The sequence below is a fragment of the Cygnus olor genome, chromosome 13 (assembly GCF_009769625.2).
Source record: "Cygnus olor isolate bCygOlo1 chromosome 13, bCygOlo1.pri.v2, whole genome shotgun sequence".
Taxonomy (NCBI): domain Eukaryota; kingdom Metazoa; phylum Chordata; class Aves; order Anseriformes; family Anatidae; genus Cygnus; species Cygnus olor.
This window is the reverse complement of record NC_049181.1, coordinates 11,880,729-11,892,931: the sequence shown is the minus strand read 5'-3', so window position 1 is coordinate 11,892,931 and position 12,203 is coordinate 11,880,729. Positions and strand designations below refer to the sequence as shown.

Genomic DNA, 12,203 nt, shown 5'->3' with positions numbered 1-12,203 from the left:
ATCACTATTTTCCCAAAGGTGCACTTCAAGTTACAAAACTATCAAAAATTCTGACTTTGAACTTTTCTATCACAAATTTCAAAGCTCAAGAGAGAACAAGCACATGTTGAACTAAAGCTTTCAGATGCAAAACCTAATATTTTCTTTTAGGAAATTTACAAAATCATTGGAATTAATTAGATAATTCATTCTGTTTTCCTGTAAAAAAATGACAAGTTTTTTTGTTTTTTTTTTTTATGTCTTTTACTGGTGAACAATATTCTGTTACTTTTGCAGCCATGGTGATATTTCAACAATGACCCAGATCACAGTTTCGTAACATTCACAGTCTTAAAACAAGTAGCAGAATTTGGGTGTCATCCACTGTTTTTAGAAACACAAATCTCGGGCTATTTCAAAATTTTGCTAAAAGAAGGACGAAATATTCATAAAACAGCAAAAGTTTGTAATTTTTCTTCAGAATTTGTTTTCACTAGGAATTACTCTCACAGTCTTGATTTGATTATTGGTTTATTAAAGCCTTGCATGATGATCATAGTTTCCCGGAACCTTTTCATACAATACACAGAATTATATTTCATTTTACATTAATGTGCTCTTTTAATATTAAAATCCTTCATTAACGTGAAATGCATCATTAAAATGCTTCTAATGTTAGCTTCATGCTAAGTTCACAAACCACTTTATAAATTTAAAATCCATTCAAAAAGCTGACTTCTTATCACACTTGTCACAGGGTAGCCTATTGTTGCCTGAACTGATGACATTGGTTACTATGGAAATGGTGTATTTCAAAGGGGAAGAACATGAAATGAAACCAAAAGAGACAAATGTTAAACACAGGACAGATATATAGAGAGATGTCTGTGTATGTGCTGCATTGCTACTTGTTAGGAATACTGAACCTTAGATTGTCTAAGAGTTGGTCAGACTTAATTCTTCATGAGTTGTTATAATTTAATTTTTCAACTTCTACTCCCTCCTTAAGACATATAAACACATCATCCCAACTCATATAAATCTCAGAAATTTTGTTTCTTGTACCATCTAGAAAAGGTATACACCTTTTTTTTATCTATGCCTTCATCCCATCTTCCTCTCTGGTCTTGATGCCTTTCAACTTTTTCAAGAACATTTTAAAAGGGTTCTGAAAAGATACGCTGCTTCATTTGTCCCTTGTACAAAACAACCTCCTCTTTCAGGCTCTCCATTATTGCCTTCTCTTTGACACCATCAAACACAAAATTCTGTCCGAATTTCCCATACGACTCTTTTAGGAGTTGACAAAATAGAAATCCAGAAAATCGTAATTATTTGTCAGTCTCTTCTAAAGATTACTATCTTCCCAATGCAGACATAAAAACAACATAGAAATGAAACACAAGTGACCAGGGTAAATGACATCATGGGTTGTCCTGCTCTATATAGAGCTCAACTCTAGTAAAATAAGCTCCTGGTTTTTTATCTGAGTATTCTGCTGCCATCTTTACCCACTATTGTGTTGTACCCTCAGGTTTGTATCATTCATTCTTCTTTCTTTTTCACAGCAGGAAGGTTCATTAATTATATATTCATCATCAAAACCAACACATTTGTACAGGTTTGGGGAAAGAACAATATTTGCTGTAAAGTTCATCATATTAGTTTTACATCTAGGAAGACCTCTGTCTCTCAAAACAGAAGAAAATACGTTATTCTCTTAATAACATGCACAGTTACAGAATGGAAGAATTTCAGCAGTCTGAATCAGCTCTTCATTTCTTTTTGAGGGCACAATAGCATCATAGGAAGGTCTGCTGGCTCACAGTTGGAATCTTCTATCAGTCCCCTTTCTGGAAAGCATACGTAATGGATTCCTATCCAACAATACCATGCACAATTGATGGGGAGGAGTAAGGATAACTACAGCTTCTTCATTATTAGTATAAAGCTTGGAAGAGAGCTCCAAACCCTTATGCATAAAGCACTGAAAGTGAGATCAATTTCCTAGGAGAGTATTTAGAGAAAATACTGACATTTTAACATAAGTTTTGGTCCCAGATAAAGACAAAGATTTTTTGTTTGTTTATTTTTTGTTTGTTTGTTGTTATGCAATAGAATTTTCCCAACCACATGATTTAAGAAGCGTGGTTTGAACCCTGTAAGGTATTTCAAGCTCAATGAATTTTAAATTAAAATACTTTATTTCCTTATCACATTTACACAAACATGATCCCGCAGCATCCTCAAAGACTAACAGAGAAGCATTTCTTGACAGAAAACTATTCCATTGAAAATATAAACTGTCTCAAATATTGTCATCTACAGCCAGTCAGTTTTCATTGGAAGAACAGTTCTTCTGTGTAAGGCAGACCAGGCCTCTGTTGAACTCACTACATGTTTGCTAGACTAGAACAAGTTCTCCTTTTGCTATTTGATGAATTCTTTCCCTGCTGCCTATACATTTGCTATATGGAAGTAAGTCATAGTCTCTTTCAGGCATACTTTATAAATAAAATCAGTTAAAGATCAGCTATCGTGTTAGATACTAGACGGTTATACCATGTCTTTCTATAAAAGAATTAGTATTTGGCCATGTAAATCTTTATATTCACCTTTAAACCTTGTATTCAATATGAAGAGAAACACAGAAGTCTAAGACTTGAAACTACAAATCATTCCTTATAGAACAGTTCAGATACCTGAATATCTATGGGACTGCCCATATTGGTTATGTTAGAGCAGGACTTTTCTTGGTAAGGTTAGGTTACACTTAGTTCACTGCAACCTGTGTGAGGTTAGTGCTTTTAGTGATCTTTTAGTGACTGGATTTGTTATTGTACTAGTCTTTCCTGGTCAGAAATATTTCCAGCTAAATTAAATCTGGTATAGATCTTTTCCTCTCTTTCCTTTTTTGCTTTTTTTTTCCCCCCAGGGAAAAAAAAAAAAAAAACAAAACTCAAATTGTGTACTTCTCTTACTTAAGAAAAAAATACAACAAAAAAACATATCATTTCCTCTTCCATTGCTTTTCCAGCTAGTAGTTTAGCAGCTGCATAAAAGAGAACAACAATATACCCTTCACCTCACCTTAAACTACACATTACTTAAGCATACATCAGAAAGAATGTATTGTTCATATCACAAAACTTTGTACTTGCAACAAACAAAATTAGATCAACTGCTGATGCAGGGGTGACCAAATTCAGCCACCGAGTTGTTTTTCCAAAGCCAATGCTGAGATAAAAGAAGCTGATGCTTGATGTTATTTGACTTTCAAAAACACCTCCTTAAAAGCATGATAAATGTCTGTTTTGCAGTTTGTGACTGATTCAAATAATGCTGGAAACCTGTTAGCACCATGTGAAAAATACTAAGATCATTTCTTCCCCCTGTTGGATTTGAGTAAGACAAATGAGAACCCCTCTTCTGGTATTAACTGCTAATTAATATTGATTTTAAATGGAAACTCCATTCAAACTATAAAAAGCATCAGAGATTCTCCTTGGGTTGCCCCCTCCAGATTGATTTAACATTGGGAATATCAGAGAAAATCATGCCCATCTGGGATATTTGTATCTTTAAAATATCTGTCCAACACTTTCACAGCTTGTCCTTTCTTCAAAATTCAGGGATAATTTCATGGACAAGAGAACCTTCTTGGAAGAGAAAGCTCATTTCTTCATGGAGAAGTATAACTTTTATAAACTCAAACAAGAATTCCTCACCATTACAAAGCAACAAGATGCTGCTTAATATTCTGTCTGCAATGAAACATACTTGTATATATCCGATGCTGTGACTGTGTTTTTACACCCTATCAAACAGAAAAGTCTTAAGAGAGAAAAACGGCAACTAGCTAGACTTGCATGCAGCCTGTTGAAGTTCCTCCTAAGACATTTTGATTTCATAAAAAGGACCTATATAGCATTGATAACAACAGTATTTTTGTCAAAACTTTTGCAATATTCATCTGCTTTTCCCACACAGCCTCTGGTGGCATTTGCAGACAAATGATTAGATAACTCAGCTCTCATTTCTTTAAAATAAAATCAAGTTGAAGAGGTAAGAGTTTCCAGTCTTCATAATAATGGAAAAGAGCTTGAAAATATGATACAAATGTAGGATGAAGGCTTTGAGATTTTTTTAAAATCTCAAGATTACACTGACAAATCAAGATTTATTTTTCTTCTTCTGGATACCTCTCAGAAGATATAATTTTTACTATGCTTTACTATTCTTCATTTTGCTAAACATTTCTACTTCTACATGATTAAAAAATACATATATTTTTACAGGAGTTCACAATATTAGTGCCATTGAATAGGAGCTTTTTTTTTTTCTTGCAGTGAACTAAAATTATGTAACGCATTAGCCATGGTAGATAATGCAAAAAGCCATGTAAATTCATGATTTTTTCAAACTCCATTCAGAAGGAAACACATACGTTTTAAAAGTTGTTTTAAGAATGATGGTCTATGTAGAGTGAAGGAGACAAAAAAAATGGACTCCGGCTGGAGGAAACCAAAAGTATTCTAACTGCTTTGATCTAGAACTCTTTAAATGAGTTCAAGCTTTTATAATCTACAAAGCAACTTGCAGAAGGTGAAAGAGCTGAATATATTTTCTCTCCTAGTTAACCAAATACAGATTATGTCAATATTATATTGCCATAAAACAGCTCCTATACAGATATCCACTTTCTGAATCAGGCTAGAATAAACAAACCAATAATTAGAGGCCAAACTCAGTGATCTCTCATCTCCGGCTATTAGTACCGTTCACTTCCTTTTAGTGGCGGAGTTCATTATCTTGTTCTGAATATCAATTGCTTTTTGTTTGTATTTTTAATTCTCTTGGATAAATTACATGTGTCTGATCCATTTAGATAATTCAGAGCTAAGATTTTTATAATGTCGACCTTTGCAAAGATCTCCTTGCCATCTGTTTTTATATTTAATTAGCTTTTTTCTTTCTTTCTTTCTTGCAGGATTCTATCAAAAAATGAAATAAATGAATATAATTACCGTTATCAGTTTGCTCTTATTTGATCTCCTGACCATAGTCTCAGATGCTGGTGATTACACAGTACTTCCGCTGTAGGACTTGTCATTATACATCATACTTCTTATAACTATTAATCATGATGAGAAAGTAGAAGACATATTTTTTTTTTTTCCCCCAAAGGGAACCCTTAATCGATAGCAGAAGAAACATTTTGGTTTTATTCCTTCTCTTTTTCTTGTTCTTTCCTCAAGTCCTTTGGGCAATCTTGTATTTGTTACTCAAAATGCTTTGGAAGTATTTAAAAATTGATATAAGCAGCTCCACTGCTGGTGACACACAATTTCTGACAGCTATTAAAGTAATATAAAAACATACTTAATATCAGAGGTTAGACTGGGCATTTGAATTTTCAGAAGCTAACCAACAAACCGGAAATCTGCTCTCGGGAGTTATTTCTCGGGAGTTATTTCTGAGGCAATTCCCTGCCCAGCAGTCAAAGCATAATACTTTAATTCTAAACAAAGTACTCTGGGCCTAAAAGCATATTCATCTCAGTAGTTAATACCATTGTTTCACTTATGTCTGGCAATGCTTTTTTCCCATCCTGTTAAGGCTGGTTCATTTTAGGGCAAAATTGTTCATGCCTGGACTTCCAGGGCATCACGGCTAAAATTGGCAACGTATGTAAGTGTTGTCCTGCCATAACAGAAGGCATTGCTCTTTAAAAAGTATAATGTGACTAGAACAAAAGAAGGACCAAAAGAAAGATTTTACACGTCTACATACATCCAGCAGATCGGGCTCACTAGAGGGAAGGTGCCATTACTCATGCCTCAGCTGGGGTCTGTGCAGCTACGGGATGGTGCTCGTGTTTCATACCATCTGAGCTGCCTAAGGAAAGTGGATTTCATCCCTTCCAGTTTCTTACAGAAGTTCTTACATTAAGCTTGATTATTTGCTCATTATTCAGTAAAGGGGTGAATTTAATCTTTCTAATACATAGCTTTAAAAATATTTTATTCCTTTTTAAAAAGTGTTTATTCTACCTCCTAAATTCTTCAAAAAGTCATGCATACAGAACAAATATTGTCCAAATAAACCAAGCAGATGTATCCCTACCTCCTGAAACAAGATTTCAGAAACTTATATCAAATATTTCCATTCCATAAGTTCGGATCCTCTGTATTTTAATTTCTAGTGGATGCCTTTGATCTCCATGGAAACTGCTCCAAGGAGGTTTGAAATGTTACGTATTATTTAATATATCTTATATTCACATAAATGTTGCCAGAAGATCTGTCATATCTGTTCAAGTGTAAAGTATCAAGGGACTTAAGAAAAGGAATACATTGAATTAAAACTCATTGTATCCTATCATTGTTGACACCACTGGCCTTGAAATATTGTCAATGAGACTCCTGAGAACAATCTCGAAAAATCAATAATCTCAGCAGAAAAAGCAGCAATTATTATAGTCAACAAGCTCATAATAAGGTATCGTATTCTATAATCTATGCCACTGAATTTTGGGTAGATTTTAAATAACGAATGCTTTATTTGGCATTCATACTTGTAAAGTAATAAAGTTTACTGAGATTAATCTGGCTATTCTTTGATACCTAACACAAATTATACACTTAAATTCTATAAAATATTTTGGCAATCAAGGAAACAAAAAGAAACTGATAACTCTTAAGGTTTCACAAAACAGATCATTTCATAATCAAATTATATATTTTTTTATAAATGAGTTTAATATTAAAGAAAAAAAGCACATTTTACGAGTTCATTTACCGTTATGCTAAAAGTAATCCTTGAAATTGTTCAGTACAGTTGCACCAAGATTTTCCCTGGATATGAAGTTTCTTCATAAAACTACCTCTACTGAAATCTTTTTACATTATGGTACAAAGTGCTAAATAATCCTCAGCTTCTTTGGCTAAAAACAAGGACTTCATAATGAGATACCTCAATGAATGAAGCTGAGATGTTTCTGGATGGAATTACCTTTTCAATACTTTCCTATTTCTGTCTTTTATGTGAAGTTACCCTGTGCACTTGTGCAGCAAGTACAGTGATTTGTGATAGCATCAGTGATCCCTAGCCAGAGACTGATTCACCATGTGAACTTTTCACTAAACCTCCTTGGGCCTTTGTCAGTGCTAAAGTTAAAAAAATGTACAAACAAGGGGATTCACTTTGAAAAAAAATACGCCTTTTCTCAGTTGAACTATATTTGGGTAAAGCAAATTCCCAGGAAGAAAAAAAAAAATCCCTGCTGCCAATGAGAGAGACTCTAAAAAAGGTCCTGTCAAACCCTTTATTAAAAGTCTGAATGAATACAAAAGCTCTTTCTGTCACTGTAACACACAGAATGGCTGCAAATTGATCTTCTTTTTATGAAACTGAGAATTCGCAGGTAAAGAGTTCTGCCTGCCTCATTTTTAAATATTGACAAAAAAAGTTGTAAGATTGCACTAACTTGTTTCAAAATCTCCTCTGATTATATTTCTTGATAAGGAGAGGTGATATAAGCAAACTTTCACTAAAATTTAATGCAGGAAAAAAAAAATAACAACAAGGAAAATAACCCACCAGAAGGAAGAGTGATTTAAAGAAATGCATAGTCAAGGAAAAGTCTACACAAGCAAGATCGAGATTGCAGCATGCACAGGCTCAACTGCCACTAGAACCAAAAGCAACTAGAGTGAAGATGTGGCACTCTGATTGCCAGATGTTCACTAAAGACCCTCAATAGGTAGATATGCTGCAGCTGCCTCCTCTTTCCTTTCTTTCTGCTTCATAGGCCTACATTTAATAAAAACTCTGCCTGAAACCTCATCCAAAATGAGGGCTTGCCAACCGTACCTCATTTTCTAATGCTTTATAATCCTAACTCTGAAATAGAGGTCTGGTTCTCTATCAATACATCTGACATACTGTATGTGGCACTTTGACCCACCCTTTCTCAAGCTGTGAAGACCTGATGATGGGGAGGATATGGCCCAGAGCATTTCTTTAAAGGTACTTAACTCCTCTGTCTCTAAACTGAGGCAGGAAAGGTGCATTCCTGATGCTTGTAAGGAGAGAGAACAGTGAGGCAGGAGACTGTTCCTAACAGGGAATAGCTACCCAAATGAAGTAGCTCTTTGGTGAGAGAAACTTATTTCAAGTAGCTTTGCTTAGAGCATGGGGAATACAAATATTTGCTGTGTTTGGATTTAACACTTAGGGAGGCATTTCTCTCCCTCCTTTACTGGCTATTACTAGTGTTACAGCGAGAATGGACTAGTTAATGTACACGGTAATTATAGCATGCAATATAACAATGGCATTATCACCCACTAAAAAAGTCAATATAGCTGTGGGATTTATTCTTTGCTTTGTATTGTGTTTATAAGAAGAAAAAGAAGTTCAGCACAGAGGATTTCTTCAGAATTAATGACTGACTAGGTTAATGGTCTGCAACTCAGTTGCTATTGCTTAATAATGATGCTTCACATTCATATAGTTCTTTTCTTTGAAGGATCTCAAACTATCAGGTGTCATTCAGTGTATTTATATTCTAAGTATCCCAAAGTAGTAGTGGAGAGATGTGGGTAAGTGCAATAGCTATTATGTGCTAAGCAATAGTGCAGAGGTTTGAAAATTAGTTTAGCAGTACTGATCGGAGAGCTACTCTTTGCAGGGGAACTACTGCAGTAGATGAACAAAACCACGTTATTTATTTTAACAGCCTACTTGGAAGGGTGGACAAAGCAAACAATAACTCAGTAATGGCAGACTCCTCAAAGACTCTTTTTCAGTATTTCACTGATACTGCCAATACCTTTTGATAAGTTTTCATATTAAATTATGATTGTTTGTCCTGGTTTCAGGTAGGAGTTAATTTTCCTCTTAGTAGCTGGTAGGGTGCTGTGTTTGGGATTTAGGATGGGAATAATGTTGATAACACACTGATGTTTTAGTTGTTGCAGAGCAGTGCTTACACTAAGCCAAGGACTTTTCAGCTTCTTGCACTGTCCTGACAGTGGGCAGGCTGGGCGTACGGCAGGAGCTGGGAAGGGACAGACCCAGGACAGCTGACCCAAACTGGCCAAAGGGGTATTCCATACCATCTGACGTCATGCTGAAGAATTAATATGGGAGGGCTGGCCAGGGTGGGGGGGCGGCTGCTCAGGGATAGGCTGGGCATTGGTCAGCGGGTGGTGAGCAATTGCATTGTGCATTACTTGTTTTGTACACGCTACTATTAGTAGTACTATTATCATTATTATTATTATTTTCCTTTATTTTCTGTCCTAATAAACTGTCTTTATCTCAACCCCCAGGCTTTCATTTTTTTTCTGATTCTCTCCCCCATCCCATAGAGGGAGGGGGGAGGGTGAGTGAATGGCTGTGTGGTGCTTAGCTGCCAGCCAGATTAACCACAACAGTCCTTTCGGCATCTAACATGGGGCTCAAAGGGCCGAGATAACAACAGATCTGACCAGAACGTGTTAAAACAAAATTGTTATAAGCATTAGATCTGCTTAATAGTTGCTAGCCACAATGTTGATTCTTTTGATCTCAGGTCTGCTGTGCCTGTTTTCCAAATTGAGTTATATAGCACATTACTTACTGTATGTGTTCCCAGTCATGCTGTTTATCCTTTCCGGGGGCTGGTTTAAGATTATTATTTTACTGTACGGTGTAACACTGGCTTATGATATGATAAAATTGTTGGTCATGAGACTAATCTGGTATTTGTACTCAGCATTGCCGTCAACACCATACTTTGGAAACCATATCTCAGAAACTATTTTAACTGCAAAATCCTAAAAAACTGGTAGAATGCTTGAAAAAGGTGTGTCATCAGCCTGACAATTCCAGAAATACACAAATCACTGCAATGTGATGGGGATTGGTCTATGCTTACCGAGCTGCATTCGACTCTGTGGCCACTCCACGTCCTTTGGCCACTCTAACCTCTGAGTCATGCCCTGCAGCCACTCCAAGTCCTGTGACAGGCCCAGTGGCCACTCCAACCCCTGTGGCCAGTCCAACCCCTATGACGGGCCCTGAGCCCACTCCAAGCCCAGCAGCCACTCCAAGCCCTATGACAGGCCCAGTGGCCACTCCAATCCCAGCAGCCACTTCAACCCCAGTGATCGTTCCAATCCGAGTGACAGGCCCTGTGGCTGTTCCAACCCCTGTGACAGGCCCAGCAGTCGTTCCAACCCCTGTGACAGGCCCTGCAGCTATTCCAACCCCTGTGACGGGCCCTGCAGCCATTCAAACTCGTGTGACAGGCCCCAAGGCTAGGCCCCCGAAAAACCAACAAACAAACCTTGTTTTCAAAGCTGATTTTTCAATGAGAATGAAATAATTCCCTCAAACAAACAGAGTTTTGAGGTATATCATCATTTCCATATATTGGAATTAGGAATTACTTCCCAATTGTGTAATTCATTTATGAACAAATGCCATCTATTACTTGTGGTATAAATTACAAACTATGAACTAACATGAATGTTGTGACAAGAAGATATCTTTTTCTGAACTGCTGTGATATATAGTATGTAGATGTATGGCCATAACTTGTTGCAGGAAAAGACAGTTAAACACCAAAGATAAGAATATAGTCTAATTTAATAGATATATTGTTAATCAATAACCTTTAGACTAGAAGGCAGTGGGGTGGAATAGTCATAGTAAGGCACAGAATGGGGTCAAGAAAATCCTCATGTTTATGAGTATTAGATTCTCAAATAGGTCAATAAATTCTGGATTAATATGGTAGTTTTTCTTGTTTTGATTAACTCCAGCACCTTGTTTTTCTCATATTCAATGGCATTCCAACTAAGCCAGAAATATCAGCTAAAATACTTCATAAAATGCTTCTTGGAAATTTAAGTGCATCATATCCACTGTATTTACCTCTTCTATAATGGCAGTAATCTCTCTGGAGAATTTCAGCAGTTTCATTGGGCACAACCTCTCATATTTTGTCACCCAGTCAAGCTGTTCTTATCAGCAGAGGAGTACAAAATAGTACCAAACTAAACTGCAGCAGCTCTCTCCTCTTTGCACAACAAAAGACCGAGAGAAAAAGACATTTAAGTGCAGTGCTAATTTAAGCCATCCTTTACTCTTTACTAACTTCATCCTTACTTTGCTAGGACTAGGAAGAGCCTTCCAAGGTATTTTGTTTTTTTCATATACAAATTGCCCTGTTATTAAAACAAATCTGTAAACATGCATGAAATTCTTTGACATTGTTAATGTACAGAGCCTTCTATGCTGGCTTTTTTTTTTTCCTTCTGTTTTCTGAGTAAAATAGCAAATCCAACATATCAGCCAGATTAAATAATAGCACATCATAATCCACACAGTTTTAAGTATCTTACAACTAGTTTTTAAAAAAAGAGAAGAGAGAAAAAAAAAGCTGATGGATGTAGCTAAGTCTAAAACAGTTATTTCAGACACCAGATCTGTCAGATATCTGCCTTTAGAATTTATTTAGACAATAACAACTTTGCCTATTCCCATGTGAATCATTAACCATCATAATCCTACCTAGAGTCCAGTTCTCCGAGGAACTATTAACTTCCCTAAGAACTGTTTGCATCTCAGGGAACACTTTGAATCCTTTTTTTTTTTTTTTTAATTTTTATGAGATAAAATCGTAATTTATCTATGGTCTATATAAAATAAATGGTAGATAATTTTTGGGCCATACAAATGAAGCATAAAAACACTGGCAACTTGAAATTCACTTGCCAGATGTGAGTCTGCTATGCAGAGAGGTATAATAGCAGCACAGGCTCTCTGTGACTGTTGCATCAGATCCTGCAGCCAGATGATGAACACTGCTGCTCCAATCTACTCCTTGTTTGGTTTCCATTTGCAAATTGGTCAGTACACAGATGGTATTTCTCCTTATTCTACTCTATTACTTCTACCAACACCATGCAGATTACAGTAATACACAAGGGCATTAAATAGCACTCAATGAATTTCACCAGACGAAATTTTTGAATCTCTTCAGTGCTGAATGTTTCAAAAATGTTTCGACAGTGAAAACCCCACATCTTCCAAAGAACACTCAATCTACCTTTAAAAGTGTACTTTTGAAGGTAATATTAACTCATGAGAGTAGCCTGTAAGGTATCTTTTTTATATATAGGAAGATAACAAAGTTAAACAATAATCAATTGTAGAAATCTTCTGGCAAG

At 36.0% G+C, this 12,203-nt stretch overlaps 1 long non-coding RNA gene across 2 annotated transcripts in view; it reads right to left on the bottom strand.

The window, feature by feature from the left end:
* The window catches only part of LOC121077503, a 71,808-nt gene extending 61,767 nt beyond the window's left edge, over positions 1-10,041 (bottom strand). For both annotated transcript variants that reach the window (XR_005824094.1, XR_005824093.1), the window contains exon 1: positions 9,905-10,041. This is a non-coding gene — a long non-coding RNA (uncharacterized LOC121077503). The remainder of the gene's footprint in view (positions 1-9,904) is intronic.
* Between the last annotated feature and the right edge of the window lie 2,162 nt (positions 10,042-12,203).